This window comes from Gossypium raimondii, chromosome 8, assembly GCF_025698545.1.
Source record: "Gossypium raimondii isolate GPD5lz chromosome 8, ASM2569854v1, whole genome shotgun sequence".
Classification (NCBI taxonomy): domain Eukaryota; kingdom Viridiplantae; phylum Streptophyta; class Magnoliopsida; order Malvales; family Malvaceae; genus Gossypium; species Gossypium raimondii.
The window spans coordinates 28,175,328-28,196,026 of NC_068572.1; the positions used below are offsets into that span (position 1 = coordinate 28,175,328).

At 38.4% G+C, this 20,699-nt stretch overlaps 1 pseudogene; it reads left to right on the forward strand.

The window, feature by feature from the left end:
• Positions 1-1,345: 1,345 nt before the first annotated feature.
• On the forward strand, positions 1,346-20,259 carry LOC128043020 (uncharacterized; annotated as a pseudogene).
• Positions 20,260-20,699: the final 440 nt, after the last annotated feature.

Consider the following 20,699-nt stretch of genomic DNA (forward strand, 5'->3'; position numbering starts at 1 on the left):
TGTTTCGAGCTCTCGCCCAGTTTTGGAATCTTGCTTACAGTTGCTTCACGTTTGGGAATGTCGATTTGGTGCCTACGATAGAAGAATATGTGGCTTTACTCCGATGTTCAAAGTTTCAAGTGGTCAGAGTCTACTCGAGAGCGATAAATATGTCAACCTTTTCAAAGAAGCTGATAGGTATAACAGGGATGAGTGAGCAGTGGGTTGCTGCACGGATTAAGCAAAAGGGGGATAGTAAATGTGTTCCTTGGAGAAGTTTGAAAGATGCAATTCTAACGCACCCAGACGTGAGAAAGAGGTTAGATGTCTTTGCTTTAAGTATATATGGCTTGGTTGTCTTCCCCAAGGCCTTGGGGCATGTGGATGAAGCGATCACTAATTTATTTGACCGACTTGATAAGAAGGTTACACCAATTTTGGCAGAAACCTTCAGGTCGTTGAGTGCATGCTGAAAAATAGGTGAGGGCAGATTTATTGGATGTGCACAGCTTCTACTTGTATGGTTTCACAGTCATTTTTGGAGGGTGGATAAGGTTTCGTATCGGGTTTTCTCTGAAAATTATTCACCACTAAAGGAGATAGTAGCTACGCCGAGGAGAGACGACAATTCAGAGGAGAAGTGGATGGCGATTCTTCAAAGTCTTCAGGAGGAAGATGTTGAGTGGAGATCTCCTTGGTTACTTCCAGATGAGATCCTTATAGGTGTGGTAATTTCGATTGGGTTCCACTACTTGGGATTTGGGGAGCTAGTGGATATGCCCCATTGTTGGTACTGAGACAGTGTAGCTCAAGACAATTTATACCTGCGACCCAAGGGATAGCTGATTGTGAATTTTCGTACAAAGATGATGGTTATAGAAAGAAGATTCAAGAGATGTCTAGCACGTGGAAACAGACTCACCGAATGAGGGGGTTAGCTGTGGGTCCGATGACAACTCCTGAGTATAAGGAATGGTGGGGTACGAGAATCAACGACAATATACCCAAGGTAAATCAAAGGGGTCGCCAGCCAATAGAGGAGCATTTGCGGGTTATTCCTTCTGAGTTGGAAATCATAAGACGAGATTTTGAGAGAAGAAATGCGGATTTAGAAAAGAAGATAAAGCAAATGGAGGAAGAAAAGACGAACTTGAGATTGGACATAGACGTTCAGAAGCTTGAAACTAAGAAATTAAGGAAAGAGAAAAACAAGGCTAAGGAGGAGCTGGGTAGTCTGAAGATGGATTATAAAAAGTTGCGTCTGTCAATGAGAACTGCCGGGCTGGGGAAAACGTCAGAATAGTGGCGAGCAAAAATTTGAGAAGAAAAGGACAAAGCCGATAGATGGGAACAGAAATTCCAAGAAATGTAGAGACGAAACAAGGCTCTAGAAAAGAGTTTGTCAGAAAGCCAAAGAGAAAAAGGCGAGTTAAAGGATAGGGTGATCATGTTGGAAGGATCTCTTCGTTAGTATCGAAATCAAAATTCTGCAATAGAGTTGAAAGCAAGCTTGAGCAAGATTGAAGAAATGAAGCAAAGAATCGAAGAACTAGAAACGGTGTTGCAAAATTGTGAAAACCGGATCAAGCACTTGGAAGCAAATGAAAATCGTAATAAGGAACAGCTACACTACTTTCAGAACCAAGTTAGGAGCACAGATCATATTATGGAGGAAGTTGTGGTCCAGATCCGAGAAGTAACTGATCATGTACAAGCTTTGGCAGTACAAGAAGACATGCTGAGTGTGAAGTATGAATTAGAATCAGATCGGGGGCAAGAGTTAGCTGTGTTACTTAGGAAGATTAGAATGCTAAGCAATAGGGCAAAGCTTTATTTGTAATTCACTTTATGTAAAGAAATTTTCTTTCTAGTAAAGTTTTCTTATATGGAATTGAATCAAAATTGATGTCTTTTTTGCATTCATGCATTGCATTACTTCATATGCATTTAAAAATATTAAAAGATTCTAATTAATTTGCATTACTCCTCAGTTAATCTGGAAACCAACCAGCCTACTAAACACCTCTACGGTACTCGATCAAAAACTAAGGATATGGATCAAAGGATGGAAAGGCTAGAACAATCCCAAAAGGAAATGCAGGAGCAACTTCAAAAGCAAATGAATGAGCAGCAAAAAATGATAGACAAAATGATGGAATCTCAAAGGAGTATGATGGCCTAGTTAACTCAATGGTTTAACAAGGGAACTGATAAGGAAAAGGCTCTGTGCTCAATGTTGAAGAAGGAGACAATGAGGGACCTGTCTATCCTCCAAACTTTACTTCTCAGCAAGTTGAGATATACCCGCGTAGGTCCTTTATTGCCATTAATCCTCAGCAATTTCAGGGTGACGCTACAACGCTAATGAATCTCCAGACAGGATCAGGCTCTAACCCCGGAGCCAACCCTGTTAATCCTGTTATCCCTGATTTCGATGAGACGACTGGAAAGGAGAAAATGAATGACGAGTTGCCAAAACAGTTAGAGGAGAAGTACAAATGGCTGGAAGAGAATTTCAGAGCGATGGAATGTACGGAGAGCTACTATGGGATGGATGCTAAAGAATTGAGTGTGGTCCCGGATTTAGTACTCCCTTACAAGTTCAAAATGCCAGAGTTTGAGAAGTACAATGGAACTAGTAGCCCCGAAGCTCATATTACCATGTTCTGCAGACAAATGACCGGTTATGTCAATAATGACCAACTCTTGATACATTGCTTCCAGGATAGCCTCACAGGGGCAGCATCCAAGTGGTACAATTGATTGAACCGTACCCAAATTAATTCATAGAGAGATCTAGCACAGGCGTTCATAAAACAGTATAGCCATGTGACTGACATGGTACCTGATAGGATCACTTTGCAGAATATGGAAAAGAAACCAGGCGAAAGTTTTAGGCAATACGCACAGAAATGGAAGGAGGTTGCCGTACAAGTTCAGCCATCTCTTCTAGAAAGAGAGATGATGATGCTTTTCGTTAACACCTTGAAGGCCCCATTTATTACACACATGTTAGGAAGTGTTACTAAAAGCTTTTCTGACATAGTTATGAATGGCGAAATGATAGAAAATGCTACCAGAAGCGGGAAGATAGATGCGGGAGAAAGTAGTAGAAGGTCGGCCTCGAAGAAGAAGGAAAATGAGGTCAATAATTATAAGTTCATATTCAAAGACAATTATGGTGAATCAGCTGGGAAAAGTGGCTGTTAACCAACAAGGATCATCAAAACGAGGATCCGATACAAGGAAAAATACGGAGAAGCTTTAATTTACGCCGATTCCGATGTCGTATAGGGAATTATATCAGAATCTATTTAATGCACATGTGGTTTCCCCTTACCACTTGAAACCTCTGCAGCCTCCGTACCCCAAGTGGTATGACGCAAACGCACAATGTGATTATCACGCAGGAATCGCGAGGCATTCTACAGAACATTGTACGACGTTTAAGAACTGGTAGAAAGACTCATAAGCATGGGTATCGTTAAAGTGGATGATTCGCCCAGTACAGAGAATCCGTTACCTAATCATAATGAAAATGGAGTGAACATGATAGGAGGTAACATGGGTAGGAAAATCAAAGAGGACATCGCAGAAGTGAAGATTCCTTTGAGATGGATCTGGAAGAAGATGGTAGAAAGAGGGTTGCTGGTAGTGGATTCAAAAAGAAGCTTTGAAGAGAAGGAAAACTACTGTGAGTTCCATTATGAGGAGGGACATGAAATCTAGGAATGCGCAGAATTCAGAGCCCTGGTTCAAGGCCTGATGGATAATAAGGAAATGGAATTTTATGAAGAAGTTAAGGAGGAAGGGAGCATTTGCACATCCGAATCCTCGAAGGTTCCAAAAGCAGCGCAGCCTGTGGTTATCATCTCACGACCAAAGAAGGTTGAAGTGAGAACGCCAGTAATACCAAGAATCATAATAAAGAAACCTGCAACCTTTTCTTACCAGGACAGTAGGAAGGTTCCATGGAGCTACGAGTGCAATACAACTATCCCTGGAAAAGAGACTACAAAAGACCAGTGTGTGAGTGCCAATCCAGAACCTATGAAAGGGGCCATAATAGGGGAGAAAAAAGGGAAAATAGTTGAGCCAGTAAAGGAGAAAGAAGCTATGGAATTCCTCAAATTTTTGAAGCATAGTGAGTATAATGTCATCGAGCAGTTGCATAAACAACCGGCTTGCATATCTATACTAGCCCTACTCTTGAATTTAGAAGTACATCGAAATGCGCTGATGAAGATGCTAGATGAGACCTATGTGTCCAAGGATATTTTTATCAGCAAATTAGATCAGTTGGTCAATAATATCAGTGCTGATAATTTCATATTTTTCAATGATGATGAAATACCTCCTAGGGGCATGGGATCTACCAAAGCTTTGCATATCACTGCACGATGCAAGGGGCATATTTTGCCAGAAGTATTGATTGACAATGGATCGGCTTTGAATGTATTGTCATTATTCACACTCAACAGGCTACCCATAGATAGTTCGTACATGAAAACATGTCAAAATGTAGTGAGGGCGTTTGACGGTATAGAAAGGAAGGTCATGGGAAGAATTAAGATATCCCTACTGATTGGCCCAACAGTTTATGAGATAGATTTTATTGTGATAGACATCAAACCTTCCTATAATTGTTTATTAGGAAGACCATGGATACATTCGGCAGGGGCAGTACCGTCATCATTACATCAGATGTTGAAGTTAGTGTCAGATGGTTGGCTAGTGACAATAAATGACGAAGAAGATATAAAAGCAGCTGTATCCAATGAGACACCATACGTGGAGACCAATGACGAGTCAGTAGAATGCTCATTTCGATCTTTGAATTTTGTAAATGCGGCATTTGTTCCTAAAGGGAGCAAAATTTTGGTGCCAAATCCAAAACTACAGAGATGGGTTTATAGTTGTTGGTAGGAAAAGGAGCTTTACCCGGAAGAGGGCTAGGGAGATATCTTCAAGGGAGGACTGAGGTTCGATCTTTGAAAAAAGCAGATCACTTTGGCTTAGGATACAAGCCAGATAGAGGACAGAGAAAGAAGGAGATAGAAAAAAGGCAGGAAAGGAGAAGGGCGCACCTAAATGGGGAGGAAGCTAAGCGGGAGCCAATGATAATTCCCCACATATCCAAAACTTTCGTATCTGGAGGAGTTATTCATCATGAGAGAAAGAAATCAGTTGAGGAAAGCATCGAAGAGAGGTTAGGAAATATGCACATCAATGCCATTCATGAGCATGTGAATGAAGAGAGGAGCTGGTTAGACATTCGTCCTTATGAGCCCGGGAGTGTCCTAGACAATTGGACTGCAAAAGAAATACCTAAAATCTTTAGAGTCGTCTCAGAGTAATGTTCAGAACAAACTTATTGTTTTAGCCTAGAAATAACAAGAACTCTTTTGTGGAATAGGCTTATGTTTAACATCATTATTTTAAGAAAATACATCTTTGCAATTGTTTCGAGTAAATATCCATTCATTGTTTCTATACAAGTAAATATATTCTTTCATTGTACAAATAATTGTACATAAATTCATACATTCTTTTGTAACCATATTAGTCCCTGTGTATCAATAATGTGAAAGACGCCGCTACGAGCTCAAAGTGCCCTTTTGAACAAAACATGTGTTTAGATGGATCGCACGACTTTGAAGGTGATGAAGATAGTGGTTTATCTTTGGACTTGCTGAGGATGGTAGAACAAAAGGAAAAGGGGTGAAAATTGGAACTGAGATTTCCATAAAGACGAGACGAGACCTCATTGAATTACTCCATGAATTCAAAGATGTCTTCGCATGGTCATACCAAGATATGCCCGGATTGAATACTGACATTGTAGTGCATCACCTACCTATAAAAGAGGATTGCAAACCAGTTCAACAGAAGCTCAAAAGAATGAGCCCTGACATTGTGCCCAAAATAAAAGAGGAGGTTAGGAAACAGTTTGATGCTGGGTTTTTACAGGAGGTCAAATATTCTGAATGGGTAGCCAACATCGTTCCAGTTCCTAAAAAAGATGGAAAAGTACGAATGTGTGTGGATTACAGGGATATGAATAAAGCAAGTACAAAGGACAATTTCCCATCGCCACATATTGATACTCTGGTGGATAATACGGCGGGATTTTCGCTGTTTTCTTTTATGGATGGGTTCTCGGGATATAATCATATAAAGATGCATCCGGAAGATATGGGAAAGACAATGTTCATTACTTTGTGGGGAACATTTTGCTATAAGGTGATGCCATTCGGATTAAAGCATGCGAGAGCAACATATCAGAGAGCCATGGTAGCCTTGTTTCATGATATGATGCACAAAGAAGTTGAAGTATATGTTGATGATATGATTGCCAAATCTAGAACAGAGGAGGAACATGTGCAGGTCTTAAGAAAATTGTTCTGAAGATTAAGGAAGTTCCAGCTCAAGCTTAATCCGACAAAATGTAATTTTGGAGCCAGGTCAGGAAAGTTGTTAGGCTTCGTAGTCAGTGAAAAAGGAATCGAGATAGATCCAGACAAAGTCAAGGCAATACGAGATTTATCGTCACCACGTACCCAGAAAGAAGTTCACGGTTTCTTAGGAAGATTAAATTACATTGCTCGGTTCATTTCACAGTTGACTGAGAAATGTGATCCTATATTTCGCCTTTTGAAGAAACATAATCCTGATGTCTGGAATGAAGAATGCCAAAAAGCCTTTGAAAAGATAAAGCAATACTTATCCAATACAGTGCTGTCACCACCTAGTCCAGATAGACCCTTGATTTTGTATTTAACGGTGTTCGACAACTCTATGGGATGCGTGCTGGGTCAACATGATGTAACTGGAAAAAAAGAAAGGGCGATATACTACCTTAGTAAGAAATTCACTGATTGTGAAATGAGATATTCGCCTATCGAAAAATTATGTTGTGCATTGATTTGGACAACCAAGAGGTTGAGGCAATATTTACTCTATCATACGACTTGGCTAATTTCAAAATTAGACCCTTTAAAGTATATGATGGAGTCAATGGCGTTGAATGGGAGAATGGCTAGATGGCAAATCTTACTCTCCGAGTTTGATATAGTATATGTGAGTCAGAAGGCCATCAAAGGGAGTGCGATAGCAGATTTCTTGGCTCGTAGAGCTTTAGAGGATCTGGACTTTGATTTCTCAAATGAATACTTGATGTGTGTGGCGAACGTTGAAGAGGATCCCTAAGAAAATCATTCTTGGAGGTTGAACTTTGATGGAGCTTCAAATGCATTAGGCAATGGGATTGGGGCAATCTTGATATCTCCAGACGGAGATTATTATCCTTTCACCAGTAAATTAGACTTCGATTGCACTAATAATATGGCCGAATATGAAGCTTGCATCATGGGGATTCGAGCAGCCATAGAACGGAAGATTAAGATACTGGAAGTGTATGGAGACTCAGCATTGGTAATTTATCAATTAAAGGGGAATGGGAAACGAGGGATCCCAAGTTGATCTGTTATCGGAGATTGGTTCTGGAATTGATTGAAGAGTTTGATAACATTACTTTTTATTATCTTCCACGGGTAGAAAATCAGATGGCTGATGCTCTTGCTACTTTAGCTTCCATGATTAAAGTGGATCAGTTAGAGGACATGAAGCCCATTCAAATTAGTATTTATGAGATCCCGGCCCACTGTTACAGCATTGGAGAAGTGGAGAATGATAATCGTCCCTGGTACTAAGATATATTGCTATATGTGAAGAATCGCGAATATCCTGATCAGGCAACGGAGAATGATAAGAGGACATTGAGGAGACTAGCTATTGAATATGTCTTAGATGGAGAGATCCTATACAAAAGGGGAAAGGATCGAGTATTGTTGAGGTGCGTGAACGTTGTAGAGGCTAAGGAAATTTTAGAAGAAGTCCATGAGGGTGTTTGTGGAACGCACGCTAATGGATTTACCATGGCTAGACAGATTATGAGATTTGGATATTACTGGTCTACTATGGAAAGAGATTGCATCAACCATGCCAAGCAATGCCATAAATGCCAAATTTATGGGGATAAATTGCACGCGCCTCCTTCTCCTCTTCATGTTATGACTTCTCCGTGGCCTTTCTCCATGTGGGGTATGGATGTCATTGGGCCAGTATCACCGAAGGCTTCTAATGGACATCGTTTCATTTTTGTGGTTATTGACTAATTTACTAAGTGGGTAGAAGCAACCTCATATGCTAATGTCACGAAGTCAGCAGTCAGGAAGTTTTTAAAGAAAGAGATCATATGTCGATATAGAATGCCTGAAAGGATTATATATGACAATGCATTGAATTTGAATAACAGCACAATAGCAGAAGTCTGTAATCAGTTCAATATCAGACACCATAATTCATCACCGTATCATCAAAAAATGAATGGTGCAGTACAGGTGGCCAACAAAAACATTAAGAATATTGTGGCAAAAATGGCTGAAACTTACAATGATTGGTATGAGAAGTTACCATTCGCTCTTTTGGCTTACCGAACATCTGTTAGGACTTCTATTGGGGCAACACATTTTTCTTTGGTTTATGGAATAGAGGCAGTTCTACCTATTGAGGTGGAAATTCCTTCTCTTCGGGTATTGGCTGAGTTAAAATTGGATGAGGTCAAATGGATCCAATCTTGGTATGATCAGTTGAACCTGATTGAAGAGAAAAGATTAAAAGCTATTCGTCATGGTCAAATGTATCAGAAGCGAATGATGCAAGCTTATAATAAGAAAGTTCGTCCCAGAGAATTTCATGAAGGGGATTTGGTTTTGAAAAAGATCCTCCCTTTACAAAAGGATTTCAGAGGGAAATGGATGCCAAACTGGGAAGGACCTTATGTTGTGAAAAAGGCTTTTTCTGGAGGCGCTTTGATTTTGAGTGAAATGGATGGCAAAAATCTTCCGAATCCTGTAAATTCAGATTTGGTCAAGAAATATTTCACTTGAAGGAAGGGAGGAATCAAAGTGAAAACCCGCGAAGGGCGCTCTGATTCCCTGGAAAAAAAAAAGGAGAGGCCAAGGTGAAAACCCGAAAAGGGCGCCTTGAGACCAAAGGGGGCTTGAGTTGAAAACCCAAAAAGGGCGGCTCAAACATTGTCAAATTGGAGCATATGGTGATATTATTTCGCTTAAGTCAACAAGAAAAGGATATACGACGTCTTGGGGCATCGACAAGGTACTGTAGATCCCCTAAACACATGTTAAATTTAGAATGGTTCTTGGTTTGCACGGAGAAGTTCGAGCGGCGATATCCAAAGCACCTAGTCTTCATATTATTTGTACCAAGTTTGTTGGTTCTTGTAAATACTTCATTTTTTGCTGTTCTTGAATACTTTTTCTTTTCAAGACACTTACTATCAATAAATTCTTTTTTATTATTCGAGTTATGACCTGAATTAATCTCTTACTCAGTATTTTTTCTTTGCGCAAGCATGTTGCATTAGAATAATGATTGATGGACTAATAAACTTTCACAAAAGAAGTTTTGTATATTACTATGGAATTTCTAAATAATTTAGTAACCTGAAACAGGACTATTGTTTAGAACGCACCAAGTTCAAAAGTTCAAGAGCCTAAGAAAGAAAAAGTCTAAATTAAGACCGTTTTTTCAGATTTGGTTGTCTAAATATCGAATAAGATGACAAGAAGTTTTGATGGGGTAGAAAGAAGTCCCTTATGGAAAGGAAGCTCCTCATTTGGGCATGAGCATTTGGTAGGACACCCTGGGAGTGGTGTAAACGAATCTCATAATCTATAGGAGAGGATTGAGAAGAGTCAAAATTTTCCCTACTCTTAAATGGAAGGAATATGGTGCAAATTCTACGTCCTAGAGGGTTGAGCTTTGAAGTGAACAATGGGAGGCAATTTGGTTAAGTGTTTCTTCGGAGATGTTAGCTAAGCAAAAGGCGTCAGCGACAAAACCTTAATAAACTTTAAGAAATGATAATTCTTGAAAACTGATATCCCGCATTCATGCAAACATCATTCATACATACCTAATTAGGAGCATTTGACTCATTTTGATCATGACATCCTAAACACTAGGCATGATTAGATTCATAAAATGAATTATACAGGTCATGTTCCCTAGAGAACAAACTGGTGAAACACCAAGCATTGTCTCCTTGAGCAACAGCGGAGAAGGTTGAAGATTGTAGATCTTATCTCCCTAAGCAGTAGTGGAGCAGATCAAAGACGGCAAGTCTTATCTTTCCAATATAGTGGGAAGCAGATTTAAGCCACCAAACCTTGTCTCCCTGAGCAGCAGCAGAGGAGGTTGTAGATCCTATCTCCCTAAGCAGTAATGGAGCAAATGAAAGACGGCAAATCTTATCTTTCCAAAATAGTGGGAAGCAGATTTAAGCCACCAAGCCTTGTCTCCCTGAGCAGCAGCGAAGAAGGTTGAAGATTGTAGATCTTATCTCCCTAAGCAGTAGTGGAGCAGATCAAAGACGGCAAGTCTTATCTTTCCAAGATAGTGGGAAGCACATTTAAGCCACCAAGCCTTGTCTCCCTGAGCAGCAGTGGAGTAGGTTGAAGATTGTAGATCTTATCTCCCTAAGCAGTAGTGGAGCAGATCAAAGACGGCAAGTCTTATCTTTCCAAGATAGTGGGAAGCAGATTTAAGCCATAAAGCCTTGTCTCCTTGAGCAGCAGCGGAGGAGGTTGTAGATCCTATCTCCCTAAGCAGTAATGGAGCAAATGAAAGACGGCAAATCTTATCTTTCCAAAATAGTGGGAAGCAGATTTAAGCCACCAAGCCTTGTCTCCCTGAGCAGCAGCGAAGAAGGTTGAAGATTGTAGATCTTATCTCCCTAAGCAGTAGTGGAGCAGATCAAAGACGGCAAGTCTTATCTTTCCAAGATAGTGGGAAGCACATTTAAGCCACAAAGCCTTGTCTCCTTGAGCAGCAGCGGAGGAGGCTGTAGATCATATCTCCCTAAGCAGTAGTGGAGCAAATCGAAGACGGCAAATCTTATCTTTCCAAAATAGTAGGAAGCAGATTTAAGCCACCAAGCCTTGTCTCCCTGAGCAGCAGCAGAGAAGGTTGAATATTGTAGATCTTATCTCCCTAAGCAGTAGTGGAGCAGATCGAAGACTACAAATCTTATCTTTCCAAGATAGTGGGAAGCAGATTTAAGCCACCAAGCCTTGTCTCCCTGAGCAGCAGCGGGGTAGGTTGAAGATTGTAGATCTTATCTCCCTAAGCAGTAGTGGAGCAGATCGAAGACAGCAAATCTTATTTTCCAAGATAGTGGGAAACAGATTTAAGCCACCAAGCCTTGTCTCCCTGAGCAGCAGCGGAGTAGGTTGAAGATTGTAGTTCTTATCTCCCTAAGCAGTAGTGGAGCAGATCAAAGACGACAAATCTTATCTTGCCAAGATAGCGGGAAGCAGATTTAAGCAACCAAATCCTATATCCCTGAAGTTGCAGCGGATTACAACCTTGGAACTTATCTCTCAGAAGTTGTAGAGAGCAGATCTCGTTTAGTTTTATCTCCCTGAAGTTGCAGTGGACAGACTAAGTAAGCAAGTCTTATCCTCCTGAAGTTGCAGCGAGGCAGACTGAAGATGGCAAATCCTACCTTCCTGAAGTTACAGTAGAGCGGATTAAAACCTTAGATCTTAACTCTCTGAAGTTGCAGAGAGCAAATCGCATCTAATTTTATCTCCCTGAAGTTGCAGTGGAGCAGACTAAGATAGCAAATTTTGTTCTTTTGAAAAGATACCAAAGCTTATACCTCTGAAGACGCAGAATGTCAGAATGAGGCTACTTGAAGAAGAAGAGTATTGAAATCCAGCGTGACTAGGCAAAATCAGGCATTCTTAAAGTCTTTGCTCTGTTTCTGTTACACGATAACGAGCAAAGAGGGGCAGCTGTAATACCCGATTTTGGCCCGAGTAAAAAGGCCAAAATAATACAAACCCAATTACAACAGAATAGGCCTAAAATAAGTGACCCAAACCTAAAGCCCAATTACAGTTTAGCCCAAATAGGCGAGAACAATTTCTGAAACCTTAGCAACAGCAAGAGCTTCGCGCCGCAACCATCACCAAGAGTTGAATCTCCATGCAATCACCTGCAAACACAAGAAAGGAAAGAAAATCAAGGAATCGAAATCAAATCAAGCAGATATTGGAAGATCTCTTTTATTTCTTTCTTTTCTTCTTGTATTGACGATCACTATAAAAGCGATTTTAACACACTGTAATGGGGCCGAAGTCGAAATCAATAAAAAAGCACGATATTTTACAACACTAACAGAGAATCAATCAACACTCAAAAAGGTTGATATTTTATTTTTTTTCATCAATTATTTCTCTGTTTTCTTTTATTTTTATTATTATTTTTACTTTACTAAAACACAATAAAACAAAGAGTAAAGAACTTACTCTGGTTTGCTTCTGAATCGCTGTTGGAACGGCCGAGGTTCATCTCCAAGGATAGACGATCGGAAGTCGAAAGGTTCTGAGGGCTTTTGTCAATTTTCGGAGGATTTGAGCCCAGATTCAGGTTAAGGGAGGCCGAAAGGGCCGAATAGGGAGTTTTCCCCTTTTTCGGCCACCGCATACGGTGGTGTCGGTGCCAGAGATCGGCGACCGGCGTGGTGGCCGATGACCAGGCCTTAGGCCAGTGCCCGGAGAAGAGGGGAGAGGTTGAGAGCCTCTTTTTAGGGTTTTTTTAATAAAGGGAAAATTGAATTTTTTTGAAGATTGGGGGGCTTATATAGGGTACCAAAACTGTGTCGTTTTGGATAGCCCCCCAGACGCCCAGAACGACGTCGTTTTGAGTACCCGACCCGATCCACCTTAGGATCCGCACGTTTTTATGCGGAGGGAAATTTGCACTTTCAGCCCCTCCACCTTTTAATATCTTTACAATTAAATTTTTTTATTTTTAAATTTACCCTTTTATTCATTTTAAAATTCAGTTCGATCCTGATTGGACGACGCCGTTTAGGGAAATAGGGAAAATTTCCCTTCTGGTCTCTCCATGTAATATATGCGTTCAATTTGGTCCTTCAGTTTCCATTTATTTATATATTTGCCTCGAATTTTTATTTACAGATTCAAATTAGTCCTTTTCATTTTCTTTATTTTTATTAATTAGTTTTTATTCTTTTCATATTTAATTATTTTTTAAAATATATGTATATATATATTTTCACATACATATATTATTTTTGTAGTATAATATAATTATTTTATTTTATTTTTATTTATATGTATTTTTTATCTATATGTATATATTTATTTTAGTATATATATGTATGTATACATATTAATATTTTAACTAATTTTATTTATTTATATAAATGAATATATTTATTTTAAAAATGAAAATATATGTTTTTATATACTTTATAATTTATATTTTTTCCTTTATTTTCATAAATGCATCATGTATGTATAAGTTTCATAGCCCAAGATTTCATATGTAAATTATGTGTATGACTTTTAATTTCAATGCATATATTATGAGGGCCTTTTATTCTTTATATTTTGTTCATTTTCTTCATTCGATTATTAATTCATGTTTTCATTTATATGTTAAAAAGAATTGTTTTTTTTATTTTGATCATTTATTTGATATTTTGTATGTGATTATTTTATTATGTATATTGATTTTATTTATTCTTTTATTTATATTATTTCTATGATGTGTAATATTTATTATTGCATTGTATATTTAATGTAGCAACACATCATTTTTTTTACTCGATTTCAAACTTTTTAAAATTGAGAGAATGCTTGTATTTAGGATTTTCAAGGAGACTGAGCCCTAACGTATTGGGTTCTGATTTTCTTCGTTAAATCTAACAATCGATCATTTCTCTTTAATCAAAAAAATAAGAACTCATTATTGGGAATTCAACACGTTGTGTCCTAACGTATTGGATGTAACGCATTGATTTCTCGAAATGAAGATTTTTTTCTAAAAAATAATAAAGGAAATATTCCGAGTTTGGGATTTTGGAGGAATTGTGCCCTAACGTATTGGGCCGCGATTTCTTAAATCTTTAATAAATGGATATTCTTTTAAGTTTTTATTGTACGAGTATTTTGGCCTAATTCATTTTTGAGAAAATTAGAATGTCGTGCCCTAACGCATTGGGTGTGGCATTTTCTTTCTCTGAAATGATAAGGGTCGTAATACGTAACGTTTTTAAGTTTTTGCTAAAGATTATATTTTTCAAATTTTCGACATTAAGACACTAATTAATTAACTAGGTACTAATTTTGGGCATTACGAGGGTGCTAATCCTTCCTCGTACGTAACCGACTCCCGGATCCGTTTTTCTAAAACTCATAGACCAAAGCCGGTTTTTAGGTGATCTAATAACACCTTAATAAAAGATTGGTGGCGACTCCCAATTTTCATTTTTTAAAAGTCGACAACCTAAAACTTTTATTTTTCAAAAGAATGGTTTCGACAACCGTCAAACTATTTTCCAAGACCTTAGCAATAACCTTGTAAAGCAATTACACAAAGCTATAGGTCTCAAGTCCTTCATCGCAGTTGTGTTACAAACTTTAGTAATTAATACCAAAACAATATCATTTAATGTGACAGGGAACACACCACCGTCAAACCAAAGCTAATAATGTCTAACTACATCCTCCCCCACCAAATGCCAACACTTCCGAAAAAAATTCGGGTTAAAACCATCGAGACTCGACACCTTGTCAAGGTGAATGCTAAAGGCAGCTTCCTTAAACTTTGCTACTGTAAAAGAAGCCAATAACACATTATTATCCTCATTAGAAACCCGAAGAAAGATACGGAAAAACAAAGAAAAATCACCATTGCCTGAACTTGTAAATAAAGTATAAAAATAACTCAAGACAACCGCTTCCATATCACATACCTAAAGGCAAATGTTACCTTTGGCATTAGTAAGAGTGGCTAAATGATTAGCACAACAGAACTACGATGCTTGAGCATGGAAATATCGAGTATCAGCTTCCCCATGAGCCAAAACAAACAATTTGGACCGTTATTTCTAATAGGTGGCCTTTTGAGACAAAATCGAATTCAACTTGGTGTATAAAGCCCGCAAGACATCGACTCCTTTCATCAACCATTTACCCTCTACAATTTGCTTCTTAATCGTGGCAATCTTCCTCCCAAAGTTGCTCTCTAAAGACTTAATCGACTCAATTAATAAACCACGAGACCGATCAAGCTGAAATAATAGACAATCATCAACCCCAAAATCTGAACTATGAGCAATAACATCCACAAAAATCATGCTCAAGGAACCACTGATTCTCAAATTTATACTCGCAAGACCGAGCTGGGAATGATGTAAGAGCCATCAACTTAATAGGATGATGATCCAACGTAGCACTAACTAGATTAAAAAGTTTATGCTTAGGAAATATCTGCATGCACGACTAAGTCACAAACGCCCTATTAGATCTCTCCATATCAAATGAATTCGTACCTCGGGCCTTCTCCCAAGTGAACCAAAACCAAACAACGAGATGTGTCAAATTACAATCCAAAATACATTGTTTAAACCCTTGCATAAGCCCCATGAGATACGTCGTACCACCAACTTTATCATGTACTAAGAGAAGATTATGGAAATCACCTATACATGCTAATGGATAGCTGTTAAGCGACACAAGCGAACCTAAAAGTGCTCACAAAGCTCTCTTCCGATAAGCCTTAAGAAATCCACAAAAGCCAATAAGCCGCCAACACTGAGTACTCCCACCATTCACCAACATATCAATATTGTACAGGCCCATTTTGACCTAACCCATTTCAGACCAATCTACCCAACTAAACCCAATTACAATAAGCCCAACACTACCCAATACCCGAGCCCAATGGACAAGCCCACATCAGACTAGGGTTTCAGAGACTGAAACCCTAGTGCCCCACTTGCATCTGCCGCCGCCATCAATCACCTCGACCACACCCCTCGACTCGCGCCTTTTGCCACCATCCCATCGCCACTTGCGCCTGCAGAGAAGAAACAACAAGCAAGCAAAACAGTAGCAAAAAATAGGCTATAAAAGCCATTCAAAAATGTAACGGGGATTTTTTTTTTTGAGGGGTTTTTGGAAATCGGTGTAAAATCGATTAAGAACCTTTGTAATACAAGAACGGTTCAGAAGAACGAAAAGATTGAAGGTTATTTTCTTCTTTTTTTGTTTTTTTCTTGATTATTTTATTTCAAAATATTAAACAAAAAAGAAGAAAGGAGGCATCTTTACCTTGTTTTACCGACACCGGAGCGATCAGGGGAACGAAGAGACGATTCAAAAAAAAGGGAAACTTTTGGTCTCCCCACCGCCGTGCACGGCGCATGCTACCGGCGACCGTGGCCGTCTGGTGGTTCTCGGTCGGACCGATGGCCGGATTCTGGGGAGAGTAAGGGAGGAAGAGCATTTTTGGGCTTTTTTCTGAAAAGAGGGGGAGAAAATGAAATTTTTTGGAAATTTTTTTGAATATATAGGCGTGTGAAACGGCGCCGTTTTGGCCCAGCTCCATAACGCCCAAAACGACGTCGTTTTGCTTTGGATCGGATCGACCCGACCCATTACCAGGAGGATCCGCGTGTTTTCTTTGCGAAGGGGCTAATTGCGCGTTTAGCCCCTCCACAGTTTTAATTATTTTTAATTTAATCCTTTTTTAGTTTTTGCAAATTGGCCCATTAATTTAGTTTGTTTTTCGATTTGGTCCTTCGACCATCTGCGCCCTCTTCCCTGGAACGGCGTCGTTTTGACAGCGAGGGTTTAATTACCCTTTCGGTCCCTCTTTTTTACGCGCGCTTGCAATTAGGTCCCTCCGCCTTTTTTATTTTTAAATTGGCCCAGAAACTTTGTTTTATTTCGATTTAAGTCCCTTTTAAGCATGTTTTTTCCTTTTTGCTCATTTATTTATTTATTATTATTATTATATTATTATTATTATTCATATATATGTGCTTATATACTATAATATATATGTCTAAAATTATTACGAATCTATATATTTATAAACTTTAATATATATCTAATAATAATATTATATTATATATATATTCAATTTTTTTTATATCTATCCTGCTTTTTATTTATTTAATATCTATATATTTATATACATATACTACATAATATTTATACCTATGCATATACAATATAATACACGTGCATACGAATATTTTTATTTTTATTTTATGAGCATTTCTATTTACTTATTTATGTATATACATGTATTTTATAATTATATATATACTTCTTTTTGTATTTAACTTTATGTTTTTACCCAGTATAATTTGTTTCTAACATACATACATATATATATCACCATTTTATTCATTATTATAATTATCATTTCATGTTGATTTATTTATTTATTTACATGTTCGTTATTATTTGCTTAAATGTCTTTATTCTTGTTTGTTTATTTTTAATTTTGTTGAATTTTATTATTTACCATGCATAAAATGTAATTTGCTTTCACTATGATTTTGTGTTTTATTTGACTTGATGTAACAATTTTTTTTAAATGGAATTTCGTGTTTGGATTCGAGAAAATCGTGCCCTAACTTACTGGGTTTCGATTTTCTCGATGAATCTAAATACACGAATCTTTTCAAAATCAAGTTTTAAATGATCTCGAAATTTAAAAAGGGTCGCATCCTAACTTCTTGGTTGTGATCTCATTTTAAATTCGAGATGGCTAAAATTTCTTAAATAAACTTTTTCATTCGCGTATCGAGAATTTTAGATATTGTATTCTAACTTACTGAATATGATTCTTTTTCTCGATTAACGTGAAATATGCCTCATTTTCCCAAAAATTTTCAACATTATAATACAAGGATCGTATTTTTTAAAATTCTTCAAAGTTCTCAATTTTCGACATTAAGACATTAAGTAATCAACTAGGTACCAATTTTGGGCGTATCGAGGGTGCTAATCCTTCCTCGTGCGTAACCGACTCCCGAACCCGTTTTCTGAATTTCGTGGACCAAAATCGTTGTTTTAATAAAATCAAACTGTTTATTAAAAACAACCACTTTTCGAGGTGATCCAATCACACCTCTTTAAAAAGGATTGGTGGCGACTCCCGTTTCATTTTTTCAAAACTCAAGTCGACCCCGTTTTCCATCCAAAAAATGGTGTCAACAGCTTGGCGACTCCACTAGGGAATTTTTTTAAAAATAAGTGAGTCGAGCCATGAGTTGATTACTTTTTGTCTTTTTGTCGAAAATTGAAAATTTGGTTTAAATTTACGATCCTTTCATGGCATTTCATTCTTCATTATAATTTTCATCATTGTGGTTTATAATTGCTCTGTTTGTTTAAATTTTGGTATCTTTTGCATTGCATTGCATGACCTATGGTCACACCCTTTAAGTGGGAGTGAGAAGCTACTCCTTCGTGAGGTTTTCACCTCCGTGCAGGATAGTGGATCACTTTCGGGATACATCTGTACCTATGTCTTTGTGAGATTTTCATCTCCGTGCAGCCATAGGGAAATGTATTCCCCTGAACTGAACTCGATCTATATGAGCCTATAATTGGTGAAAATCGAGGAATCTGCTGGTTCGGGTACCTTATCTTTAGAGCCAAACCTCATATAGTGGACTTAGGAACTTAGCCTAGATAGAGCCACTCCAAACCTCTAGTAGTCACCCGATTAGGTACTTTCTGTTTTCCTTGTTTATTTTTGTACTAACCCCTCTTTTTGTGCTTTGATTATGATTGCATTGCATCTGCATCTTAGGAAAGAGATATTGATTCAAGTCCGATTACTAAATTAGAAAGCTTGTCATGGAATACGGATTCCTTGATAAAATGGAAAACAATACAACTTCCCAAATATATTCTGAGAAACACAAGAAGGGCGATAGAAGAGTTCGTGATCTTTACTTTGTGGCCTAAGGGTTCGAGACGATTGTCCAAAAGCCTTCGACAAGTTGATGAGCCTTATGAAGATAGGCAGATGATGGATCGCGACCAAGATCAAGAAAATGAGCTAGCAATGGCATCTATTGGCGAGATTACCTCAAACATGCGGATGAAGAAGAAGACCGATGTTGTTTCTTGGAATATGAGGGTGAGGCCGTACATGTATTCGTTTTATGTAAGGGAATTTGCTTTCTAGAAAAGTTTCCTAAATGTAATTGAATCAGAATCAACGTCTCTTTAGGCATTCATTTCATGCATTTGCATTACATTGCATTACATGCATTAAAATCCATTGAAAGAGTCTAAACGAGTAAATTTATTTCAGCTAACCTAGAAAACCAACCAACCAAACGCCTTTACGATATCCAAGCAAAAACTAGAGAAATGGAACGAAGGTTGGAAAAATTAGAGCGAATGCAAATTCGGATCTGTGACAATTGGTGAATTTCAACGGAGATGAGAGATCGATTCTAGGATTACAGAGAACCATGATAAGTCAGTTCAACCGATTGCTAGCTGGAGAAAAAAGGGAGGACCCGATGGACCACTCGGGGGTTGATAATGAGGATTTTGCTTATTCCATAGATTGTACTCCGATTAGTGCACGATCTGACCAGGATGGGCATTCACACGGGCACCCTTTACTATCGATCATCCTGGCAGTATCGGTGGTACAACAACACCGTGGGTTGTTTGCGGACCCAAGGTCCAAAGTGAGGAACAATTTTCCTGTTGCTCTCGACAACCTGGCTGAAACAAAGCAGGCGAGGGTGGAATACCTAAGTACCACAAAGGCCCCAAGGAAGGAGGGGAATAAATGGGATAATGCGGGCAGGTATAACAAGGGCCACTCAAAACCAATCACTGCGGGCCGACCAAAGACAGAAACCACCAGCCATCAGAGGTCTTCAAAGCAAGAATCAGGAGTGAAACAAGGTACTGAGAACCTCCAGTTCACGCCAATTCCGATGACGTATAAGGAGTTGTACCAAAAGTTATTCGATGCGCACATCGTTTCCCCTTTCTACTTAAAACCTCCACAGCCTCCGTACCCCAAATGGCATGATGCGAATGCACAATGCAATATCATGCGGGAAATACGGGGCATTCCATAGAAAATTGCATCGCCTTTAAAAAGGTGGTTGAAAGGCTTATCAGTATAGGCATTGTCAAATTGGACGATTTATCTAGTACAGAAAACCCGCTACTCAATCATACGGATAATGAAAGGAATGCGATGAATGAAGAGATGTTGGGAAACATTCACATCAGTGCCGAATACGAAGAAGCAATCGGAGAAGAGATCTTATTAGATGTTCGCCCTTATAAACTTGAGAGTGTTCTAAAGGAACCCCTGTAGTATTTAGAGCTTACTCAGAGTAATATTCAAAACACACTTGTTGCTTTTAGCCTAGAGGCAACAAGAAGTCTTTTGTGAAATAGGCTCATGTCTGAACATCATTATTTTAATGGAATGCATCTTTGCGATCTTTTGAACCAATATTCTTTCATTTCTTATGAATGATTATTTTTATTCTTTTATTCTTTCATCCAAATCATTCTTTCATTCATTCATAATCATATTGTGCAGATAATTATTCTTAAATTCATACATTCTTTGTATATTCTTTTGTACCTACAATAGGTCCCTGGATATCAACGATATGAATGACACTGCTACAGACTTAGAATCTCCTTTTGAGCGAGACATGGGTTTAGAGGGATCTCACAACTTTGAAGATGACACAGATCGTAGCTTATCTCCAAACTTGTTGAGGATGGTAGAACAAGAGGATAAAC